The sequence below is a fragment of the Cebus imitator genome, unplaced genomic scaffold (genome assembly GCF_001604975.1).
Source record: "Cebus imitator isolate Cc_AM_T3 unplaced genomic scaffold, Cebus_imitator-1.0 Scaffold75, whole genome shotgun sequence".
Lineage (NCBI taxonomy): Eukaryota > Metazoa > Chordata > Mammalia > Primates > Cebidae > Cebus > Cebus imitator.
Window position 1 is genome coordinate 3,428,255 of NW_016107390.1, and position 11,610 is coordinate 3,439,864.

General features: G+C 46.2%; 1 long non-coding RNA gene across 1 annotated transcript; it reads left to right on the forward strand.

Annotated features, from left to right (window-relative positions):
• Positions 1 to 4,149: 4,149 nt before the first annotated feature.
• Positions 4,150 to 5,442, forward strand: LOC108306880. The gene is made up of 2 exons (XR_001826322.2): positions 4,150 to 4,279; positions 5,047 to 5,442. It is a non-coding gene; the product is annotated as an uncharacterized LOC108306880 (long non-coding RNA).
• The last annotated feature ends 6,168 nt before the right edge of the window (positions 5,443 to 11,610 follow it).

An 11,610-nucleotide genomic window follows, 5' to 3' on the forward strand; every position in this document is an offset into this window, starting at 1 on the left:
TCTTGATTGCCTGGTCATATTGGTGTCTTCCATATTTCTCCTCCACTGAGTCACCATTTTTGCCTTTGCAATTTATAAACATTTTATGGGGAGATTTTCTAAAATTATGCTAAAATCCTGATCCTTAGCAACTTCCACCCATCAGCCTTAATATTTATAGATGATCCCTATCTGAATAAATCATAGACATAATAGTGTCATATAGTGGTTTGCTATTTTCATCATTCCTTCTTCATTTATTACTTGGCGTTCTACTGTAAGAAAGAACTTTCACTCCTTCCTCCATTTATTTACTTATTTATCCATTTATTTACTAATTTATTCATTTATTTAATAGCACGAATTTCAATTTAACAGGTTAAAATCTATGCTTGTTCTCTGTGAAGGCATATAACATTACTATCTTTATCAGATCAGAAATAGTTCTGAACTTCTAAAGAAAGTATACAAACAGCCTAAAAATGAGATAATTACACTTACTTAACAAACCTTATTTTCATCCAAATAAACAGGAAAAGAATCCAACATGATATTTGAAATTCTACCATACGATATTTTACTAGAAAAACAGAAGCTTTTGTTTTTGGTAATGTTTGTTCACATCACAAAATTACTGAGAAGGGAAACATTTCTAAAGTCACATTAGAACACTGTAATTCACATTCGTGTTAAAATGATGGTTACGAGTCTGGGAAGGGTAGTGGAGGAGCGGAAGTGCGGGTGGATGCTGGGTATGAAAAATGTAGTTAGATAGAATGAATAAATCTAGTATTTGATAGCACAACGGGGTGACTACAGCAATAATAAACAATAATTTATTGTACATTTAAAAATAGCTATGACTATAATTAGATTGCTTGTGACACAAAGAAAGAATACACGCTTGAAGTGATAGATACCCCATTTATGCTGATGTGATTATTACCCATTGTATGCTTGTATCAAAATATCTCATGAACACCATACATATATATGCCTACTATGTACTCACAAAAATTAAAAATTTTAAAAATAATAAAAAATAAACAAAACAAAATTTTATAATATTTCTTTTATAAATTCCCTTCCACAAATCATTTCATGACTTAAACAGACCATCTATGAAAAGCTTGGACTTTCTCACTTGTCCTAAGCATCCCTCTTTTTAAACAATCAGTTATTTTTTTTTAGGGCACAAATTTACAACAAAAGATCCTTTCTCGGCCAGGTGTAGTGGCTCACACCTGTAATCCTAGCACTTTGGGAGGCCGAGGTGGGCAGATTGCCTGAGCTCAGGAGTTTGAGACCAGTCTGGGCAACATGGTGAAACCCTGTCTCTACTAAAATACGAAAAATGAGCTGGGTGTGGTGGTGCGCGCCTGTAGTTCCAGCTACTCAGGAGGCTGAGGCAGGAGAATCACTCAAACCTGGGAGGTGCAAATTGCAGTGAGCCGAAATTTCGCCACTATACTCCAGCGTGGGCGACAAACATCATATAAGATAAAGACCCTTTCTCATATAACAATTCTTTTCTTTATAATCTTCCTTAACATAAATACCTCTTTACCTTTATAATCTTTGAATTAGACAAAAGCCATTTTCCTTCTGTTAGGGCTTTGTGGTTTGTACTTCCTGTAAAAGGGAAGCAATGAGGAGGTTGTCTACGTACTGTAGATGTTGTCCCCACTCAAGAGATTACTCGGTTAGATTTTTGCTTATCCAAATAAGCGAAGGGTATTTTTTTTTTTTTTTTTTTTTTTTTGACGGAGTTTCGCTCTTGTTACCCAGGCTGGAGTGCAATGGCGCGATCTCGGCTCACCGCAACCTCCGCCTCCTGGGTTCAGGCAATTCTCCTGCCTCAGCCTCCTGAGTAGCTGGGATTACAGGCATGCGCCACCATGCCCAGCTAATTTTTTGTAGTTTTAGTAGAGACGGGGTTTCACCATGTTGACCAGGATGGTCTCGATCTCTTGACCTCGTGATCCACCCGCCTCGGCCTCCCAAAGTGCTGGGATTACAGGCTTGAGCCACCGCGCCCGGCCAGCGAAGGGTATTTTTAAAGCCACACTTATTTGGGTGGTAGGATGGTACAGGTTGAAGTTATTGGTTAAATATTTAGGTAGTTTTTTGGGGAGAAATAGGACGATTAGAGAGGCAGATAAATTCAGAGGTTGGGTACATATTAAGCAGATACCCAGTTTGGAAAGTATATTTTTGCCCCAAAGAGGTGTGACTCTTTTCTTTTAGAGGGAGTAGGTGACACTTGCCCTGTTACCTCACAGGATTTGGAGTAGAGTTGCTTAGAGAAGGAGATTAGCATAGACTAGGCAGCTCTTGAACCCAAAAGGGAGCTTTGGGAGGCCAAGGTGGGTGGAGCACGAGGTCAGGCGTTTGAGACCAGCCTGACCAATATGGTGAAACCCATCTCTACTAAACATACAAAAAGTAGCTGGGCCTGGTGGCATGAGCCTGTAATCCCAGCTGTTCGGGAGGCTGAGGCAGGAGAATTGCTTGAACCCAGGAGGCGGAGGTTGCAGTGAGCCGAGATCGTGTCACTGTACTCCAGCCTGGATGACAGAGTAAGAATCTGTCTCAAAAAAAAAAAAAAAAGAAAAAGAAAATGAAAGCAAGGCTTTGCTTGCAAAACAGCAGCCTTTGGATTTGAGAGGGCAATACTTATTTGCTCTTTTGACATAGAGAAAGTTTGTGGAGGGCTCGGAGCTTGGCGGTAAGAACTCGCAAATGGCATAGGAAGAATTTTTTCTTCTGCTAAAGGAGTGCTACCTCAAAAAAAAAAAAAAAAAAAAAAAAAAAAAAAAAAAAAAAAAAAAAAAAAAAAAAAAAAAAAAAAAAAAAAAAAAAAAAAAAAAAAAACAAGTAGGTGGGATCCTTAAAAGGCCACAGAGTGAGGTCCTATGCAGGTGTACAGACTGCTTCCAAAGCCACCAGAGAACTAGGCCCTGGGGCATAACAGGAACAAGAAGTGTATAGAAAGTCATGAGGAGCTGGCAGAGCTGGGGTTCCCATCAGTGTCCGTCCCCGCAAGGTGCCAGCAGCCGGGTAAAGCTGGAGGTCATCCAAGCTGGTGGGGTGAAAAAGTATAAATCTCAGGGGACATCCACAAGGGAGGCCGTGTTTTTGCTGCCGAGCGAATGCAGCAAGAGCCGTGGGTGCAAGGATAAGAGGAAATGTGTGTATTTAAGGCAGAGAAGGAAGTCATGTAGCATGCAAAGTGAAACCAGGGGAAAGGCAGACTGGCCCCCGAGGAGATGGTCTGGTGGGTGCGCAAGACCATTTCAGAACACACACACAGAAAACAGGGGCAGAGGCAGTGCAGGGTTTTGGGAAAGAGCTGATTTTAGTTGAAAAAGCAGAGGAAACCCCAGACATGGCACGGTCTTAGCCTTTGGCCCCACCACTGTCCCCAGCCTTCGGTGCGGGAGGGCCATTAGCGTCTCGGGTCGACTTGGTGTAGACTCCAAAGTCCCACCCAGCCCCACAACGCACCTGTCGGGGTGCGCGGAGAGATCGGCCTGGAGCAGAGCCACTGCGGCGGAGAGGAATCGCTCTGGGGGTTGGTTAGTAAGCAGGAGGGCAAGAGGGAGAAGAAAGCTGCACGTCGGGGTTGAACACCTCCAGCCAAGGAAGGCAAGGCATCGAGGCGCTCACCACTAGGGAACGTATCCAAGTCACAGCGCCCCGGCGCGTCAGACCCAACGGCCACCGCTGGGTCCGCAGCAATCTCAGTTTTGCTTCCTTGGTTTCCCTAGACGAAAGAGTCCAACTGAGGGGCATAAGGCAGAGAGAGAGGGAGAGAGAGAGACTGTGAGTGCTCAAGGCAAGTTTTAGAGCGGGAGTACGTTTATTAAAAAGTTTTCGAGCAGGAACAAAAGGAAATAAAGCATGCTTGGAAGAGGGCCAGGCAGGCAGCTGGAGACATGCTGGTGCCGGGTGTGGCCGCTGACGCGGCTCCTTTACACTGGCGGGCGTCCGGAGGGGCTTGCTTCCCTTCTCCCCGATTCCTCCCTTGGGGCGGGCTGAACCGGACTCGGTGGCCTGCCCGCACCTGGGAGGGCCGCGCGCACGTGGGCCCTGAAGTTGTGCGCATGCTCACTGGAGGCGTTCTGCCCTGAAGTTGTGCGCATGCTCACTGGAGGCGTTCTCCCCGTACCAGGCCAGTGTTCCCGGAGGAAGGTCACGTGCCGGTTACACGCCACCGTTCTGCCCTTAGTGCGCATGCTTGAGCTCACGCCCTCAACTCCTGAGATCTTAGCGGGAAGCTGCTCATCACCAGCTTCAGGTTTGTTTCTCCCTTGGGAGACTGCCTTTCCCTGGGGAGCCGGCTGTGCCTAATTCTTGTCTTAGAGAGACAGTGTGACAACTGCCTGACCATCACCCGGTGGTTGCCTGCCATTCCAGGTCATGGGCCGTGGCGGGGCTGGCCCTCCCCTGCCCTGCTCATGTCTGACTGCCTCCAGTAACCCAGCCCTGGCCACGCCATTCTTGAAGAAAGTCTTCCTTTTCCAGCACAGGTATTCCAGGCTTACCTACTTCCCGCCCCAGCCCAGGAATCAGCTATTTCCTGGTTCTTTTCCATGCAGAATGACATTTAGAAACCAAGATTAGATGCTCCATGTGCTCATTGCTGCTGGGGTGATACTGCTTCTAGGCTTGCTTGGCTGATGGAGCTACAATTCCTTCGTACATATGTGTGTGTGTGTGTGTGTGTGTGCGTGCGTGTGTGTGTGTATATGTATATGTACACACACACCTCTCTATAAAGCTCTCTCTATATATCTATAAACATATAGATATATGTGTACAGACATATTTTTATGTTTTTTGTATATATCTATACACATAATTATCTGTATAGATATATTTATGTTGTTATGTTTATGTATTTTTAAATTACGATTTCATAATATGCTTCCAATTACAATTCAATACCTCAAGGTTATTGCTATTCTTCCTCTTTCTCTTCTGGCCACTGCTCTCATCTGGCCTCCATTGCCCTCTCTACGTTTACTTGTTCAAATTACTTATTTGATCCCTGGAACCCTGCAGCACTGCCTCCACGGGGCACCTCCCATCACCTCTGCGCAGCCCAGCCCTGGACACGCGGACACCTCTCAGAGCAGAATGGAGGGGAAGAGAAAGCTCAGAAGCAATTGGAAAAGAGAGATTAAAGTTGGCGTCACTCTCTTGAAAGCCGACTGCAGAATGTGAACGTTGATTGTATAGCACATACTTTGCCTTTAATGGAAGAATGAAGTGAAAGACATTCCATGATATTCAGTCAGAAGAAGAAAGGCCTGTACCCTGGTTCCAGTAGAATAGCCATTATTAAGTAAAACCAAATAGAAAAAGAAAGTGGATTGGAATGGGAAGAAACAAGGAGAATACAATGTGAATCATATGGAAATGAAATAAAAAATTTAAAATGAGGCAGATGTGCGGGAAGCCAAGGGTCATAGTGGCAGAGCTGAGACTCTTGAGCCTGGCTTTTCAGAAAGTCCTTAAGGCATGATTCCTTTCCCGTGCCACCTCCTAACCATTTGGCCTTGTGGCAAGTTTCGTTCTCCACCTTAAATCTGACTTTTAAGCAGCCACACCCCTTCCAAGGCCCAGACTTTCCTTTTCCCAGCATGGAGCTCCTGCCTCAGCCTTGCCACATCCTGGTGGCTCCGTGTGGACCCAGGCCCAGTGCTTTTTCCTTTTATCCTCAGGGCCCCCTGCTTTATTTAACCCTCTGGGTTTCCTCTCCCTAGACGGAATCTCACTCTGTTGCCCAGGCTGGAGTGCAGTGGCGTGATCTTGGCTCACTGCAACCTCTACCTCCCCGGTTCAAGCGATTCTCTTGCCTCAGCCTCCTGAGTAGCTGAGATTACACACCCAGCTAATTTTTGTACTTTTAGTAGAGTTGGGGTTTCACCATGTTGGTCAGGCTGGTCTCAAACTCCTGACCTCAGGTGAGCCACCCGCCTCGGCCCCCCAAAGTGTTGGGATGACAGGCGTGAGCCACCGCACTCCTCCTCCCTAGACATTTACAAAGTGGAACTCTGCCCAGTGCTGTAGGAAGCAAGGGGAATATGCAGTCACGCAACCCTGTGATTTTAAATCCTAGTTTTTCTACTTTCTAGCTGTGTGTCCTTGAGCAGATTATTCTGTGAGCATCGATTTCATCACCCTGAAAACACGCATAACAATATAAATCTCACAGCGTTCAGCCAGTGTCCAGTGAGGGGGCAGAGAAGCTCTTCCTTTCTTATGCAAGTCAGGATGACCGATCTTGGGCTGCGTTTAAATTCCCATTCCTCCAGAAGCAAAGGTCCAGAGATTTGGCAAAGACTCAGAGAAATGACCTTGTTTTCTAAACTGAGAAACTTTCTTAAGAAAACATCAGCTATTAGGAAGGAGGTAAAGCCAATGGTGAGGGAAAAAGCAGCCGTGAAATCAACTTCCCATGACTTAGTGACCTGGAGAAAATTGATAAGGAACATAGTTTACCCGGTTTTTGAAAGAAGAAACAAATGACTTAGTATTACAAGAATGCCCCATACTTCAGTATGTAATTAAGTGGATTCTGGCAGAAAGAATATGGGATTCTGGGGCCTAATCCTAATTCTAAAAACTGCTTCATTTCAATTTCTAGTTTTCTTTACTTGTTCATGCCTAGCTTGTGTTGTAAATCACAGAATCCTTAGGGAAAATAAGAATAACACTAGAAACACCTGGGCAGGCTAACAGGGCAAGCTCTGACTGTCAGTCACCTGTGACATTCTGTCTCCAGTCTCGGGGGCACATTCTCTCTCTCTCTCTCTCTTCTTTTTTTTTTTTTTTTTTTTTTTTTTTTTTTTTTTTTTTTTTTTTTTTTTTTTTTTTTTTTTTTTTTNCTCTGTGGCCCAGGCTGGATTTCAGTGGTGCAATCCTAGCTCACAGCAACCTCCACTTCCTGTATTCACGCAATTCTGCCTCAGCCTCCCTGATAGCTGGGACTGCAGGTACCCACTGCACCAGGCTAAGTTTTGTATTTTTGGTAGAGACAGGGTTTCACCACGTTGGCCAGGCTGGTCTCGAACTGCTGGCCTCAAGTGATCCTCCCGCTTTGGCCTCCCAAAGTGCTGGAATTACAGGCATGGGCCACTGCGCTAGGGACACATTCTCTTTCCTGTGTGGTGGCTTTCACTTGGAGCAAGAACCAGTCCTCTCAGTTCCCCTGAGAAATGACAAGCCTGTATTTTGGCAGCTGTGTTGGTCTGGAAATCGGTTGCAAAACAGATTCAGTGGTGCTGGTGGGGTGGGGGCTCCCCAGCCCATCCTGGGAGGTTTTATTACAAAAATAACTAATTCAAGAAGCTCCTTGGAAGTCAGCCTCTCCCAAGGAAGGACATGGAGGCCCCGCAGAGCCACTTTCCTGAAGTTTTGTTCCTTTCTGGCTTAGTCCAAACAAACTGGCCACTCTTCCTGTAGCACTGAAAAGTTACTAGATGACTGTCTGCGATTTGGTTTTAGAAGGGTTTTGTCAGCTGTGTAAACTGCGTCTGTAATTGAGGCCGGCTGCCTCCAGGTGGCACCAGTGAACCATTAGCCCACGCTGAATCTGCTCTGAGAATCCAGACGTTTCACTCCCACCTAATTCGTTTGAGGAACTGCTGCCAAGATGCATCTTCCTAATGATTTCTCTGCTCGGAGCCCTTCGGAGGCTTCCTCCAGGCAGTCAGTGCTGTCAGCCTGAGAGCAAGCTGAGACCCAGTCTTGTCTGAGTCTGCAGGATGGTGGGAGAAGACGCATGGGGCTTTCTGGTTGGAGGGAGGACATTGTTTGAGATATGGGGGGAAAGAACAGAAGCAACAAAAACAAGAGTGAAAAGGAACCATGACACCAGCATCATGGACTTGTGTCTCTGAAGAGAAGCACTGCAGGCAGAAACTGCAGTCCTTCCTTCCTTCCCTCCCTCCCTCCCTCCTTCCTTCCCTCCCTCCCTCCCTCCTTCCTTCCCTCCCTCCCTCCCTCCCTCCCTCCCTCCTTCCTCCCTTCTTTGTTTCACTCTTGTCGCCCAGGCTGGAGTGCAATGGCACACTGTCTGTTCACTGCAACCTCTGCCTCCCGGGTTCAAGTGATTCTCCTGCCCCGGCCTCCTGAGTAGCTAGGATTACAGGCATGCACCACCACGCCTGGCTAATTTTGTATTTTAGTAGAGATGGAGTTTCATCATGTTGGTCAGGCTGGTCTTGAACTCCTGACCTCAGGTGATCCACCCGCCTTCACTTCCCAAAGTGCTGGGATTACAGGCATGAGCCACCAACCTGGCCTGAAAACTGCAAGCTTTTCACACAAGACCCAGGACTCACACTTTTTAGTGCTCACTACCAAGTAATAAAATGTGACCCAGAGGAAGAGAGGGAGAGGGGCTTTCTTTTCCACCTCTACAAGAACACAGCGAAACCGCCTCGGCAAAAATTAGGTCAGTGACAGAGCCATGGCAGCGAGGGAGGTCTGGTCTGGACAACCCTCATCTTGCCTTTAGCTTTCAAGTTGCCATTAATTATTCATATTTTGGAGCTTAGACCAAGCTGACTTTGGGAGTTAAATGATAATACCCTTTTCCCCAAACTCAGCTGCTTTTGTAAAGGTAATGAGAGACCACCAGGCTAGCAGGGTAGAGAAGGCTGAATTCTGCTGAGGTGTGGTCATGAGTGATTGCCAACTATTATTCTGGAGGTCATAAGATCTGCAACCTCCCAAATTACTCTTGTAGATAACATCACCATTGTAGAGCCTAACATTGGCCTTTGAAATATCTTTTCAATTTTTTTTGCATGTCTGACACCAATACCTCCACCTAGACCCACCAACCCCTCCTGTGGCCCCATTCACAAAGGACTCAGGCATGGGAGGACCACGTCCCACACCCCTATGATTGCGCCCCCAACCAATCGGCAGCAAGCACCCAGCGCCACCTCCACCCCTCCTCCCAAACTATCCTTCAAAAACTCCTAACCTCTGAGCCTTCAATGAGGTTGGTTTGAGTAATAACTCCATTTCCCATGAGGCATGGCTGACCTCAAGTCAAACTTTTGTTTTTTTTTTTTTTTGAGATGGAGTCTCGCTTTGTCAGCAGGCTGGAGTGCAGTGGCGTGATCTTGGCTGACTGCAACCTCTGCCTCCTGGGTTCAAGCAATTACAGTGCCTCAGCCTCCCGAGTAGCTGGGATTACAGGCACCTGCCACCACAGCCAGCTAATTTCTTTCTTTCTTTTTTTTTTTTTTTTAAGTAGAGATGAAGTTTCACCATGTTGGCCAGGGTGGTCTCGATCTCCTGACCTCATGATCTGCCCACCTTGGCCCCCCAGAGTGCTGGGATTACAGGCGTGAGCCACTGCCCCTGGCTGTTAAACTGTTTGAATAATGCTGTCTGTTCCACAGGTCGTGAGGTTTAATGACACAAAACAGGTGACTGTGTGATGCAAACTTCATGTGACTATTTAGATATTGGGACTTTTTTTCCTTGCCATTTTTTCTCACTCTCATCAATTACCACAGGAAAAGGAACTGTGGAAAGAGCCATGAGGAGTGTGGGAAAATGGGGCAGGCGTTTGTATTTTTATCTCTCTGACTCTTCCTGGGATTCATGGGATTTCTCACGTCCCCATCAGCAACGTGGGGGAGGTTTGCTTTCTGTAGAATGGAGGCGGCCTGAGAGAGTGACCGGCTGTGTCCAGTGACTAACCAGCCTCCGTAGCTGCAACAGTTCCCAGCCCCAAGAGGAGCTCACAGATCCTTGCTGAGTGATGCAGTTTGTAATATGATAATAGTGACTCTATTGATTATGCTAGTTCCATCCCCGTTTCTCACTCCCCACCCTCCATCTGAGATTCGCCCCCATGGGTTTTGTTCAAAACATTTGTTGAGCCCTGATTCTATGCTGGATTCCAATGGAGAAAGTGAGGAGAGGCCAGATAGAAAGATGAAGAGGCTGGGTTCAGTGGCTCACGCCTGTAGTCCTGGCTCTTTGGGAGTCCAAGGCGAGTGGATCACTTGAGCTTAGGCGTTCAAGGCCAGCCTGGGCAACATGACGAACACCCATCTCTACAAAAAATACAAAAATTAGCTGGTGTGGTGGCGTGCACCTGTCGTCCCAGCTCCTTGGGAGGCTGAGGAGGGAAGATAGCTTGAACCGGAGAGGCGGAGGTTGCTGTGAGCAGTGATCGCACCACTGCACTCCAGCCTGGGCAACAGAGAGACCCTGTCTCTAAAACAAAAACAAAAAGCCAAAAGAAGATGAATAAGAAAACACTTCTCCTTTTAAAGTTTAAAGTCCTAAAGGAGAGAAAGGATACAAATATAAATAAGTATTACTCTTCTCTTTACTTTCTCCAGATGAGAAGGTCTGACAAGCGTCTCAGTGCTTAGGAAACACAAACCCGCAAAGCATTTACAAAGCGTACTATGTACAAAAGTGGAGGTTAAGAAAATGTTAAACCCTTCTTTTGAAAGCACTGAGTTTTGTCTATTTTTCTTCTTAAACTATCTAACGTCTTTCCTAACCATGACATCAGATGCAAGCGTCTCCTAGTCTCACCCTGAAGATGAACTCGTAGTCACGATTCCTCCAAGTTTAAACAGCCATCAAATTAAATGGGAATTATGAACAGTCAATGACACTGGCTTCCCTGAGGGATCCAGCCTCCTGTGATGAATACATTCTCATCTCCAACAGTAAAGTTTGAATGGGTAGAACCTTTCAGCTGAAGACAGAACTGATTGTGTGTGTTAAATGTAAATTCGGGCACTTGTACATGCAAATTCATAGTGGGTAAGAAATTGGCTGGAAGGAAAGAAGCCAGCCTGCATAAAAGGCAGGAGGTAGGAAGCATGAAGAATAGGCTAGAGAAACATTGAGGTGGCAGTGGGTTTACAAGAGGAATATTCACAAGTGAAGCGGTTTGAATATTTTGGAAAGAGCAATTCAAAAGGCAGCATGGGGGTTAGGGAGGCCCGGGAGCGTCTAGTCAGGATTCAGTCAGGGGCTGGAGCATAGAGGAGGGCTGGGGATAACCTGGTTTTGGAGCCTGGGTTCTAGTCCTGCCTCCACTATATGACATTGAGTGTCATGACAGCTCTCCAGACACCAGTGTCCTCGGGTGCCTAACAGAGGGTTAGACCAGACTAGTGGTTCTCAGGATTGCTACATATTAGAATCACCTGGGAGCTTTTCTCTTAAGTTTAATTTAACTTTAAAAATTGACATATAGGCCGGGTGCGGTGGCTCACGCCTGTAATCCAAGCACTTTGGGAGGCCGAGGCAGGCGGATCATGAGGTCAAGAGATCAAGACTATCCTGGCCAACGTAGTGAAAACCCATCTCTACTAAAAATACAAAAATTAGCTGGGCATGGTGGTACGCACCTGTAGTCCCAGCTACTCAGGAGGCTGAGGCAGGAGAATTGTCAGAACCCCGGAGGCAGAGGTTGTGGTGAGCTGAGATTGTGCCGCTGCACTGCAGCCGGGTGACAGAGCGAGACTCTGTCTCAAGAAAAAAAAATTGACACATAATAATTGTACATACTCATGTATGGGGTACATGCTATGTACTCATGGGGTACATAGCATTGTTTATATATATGTG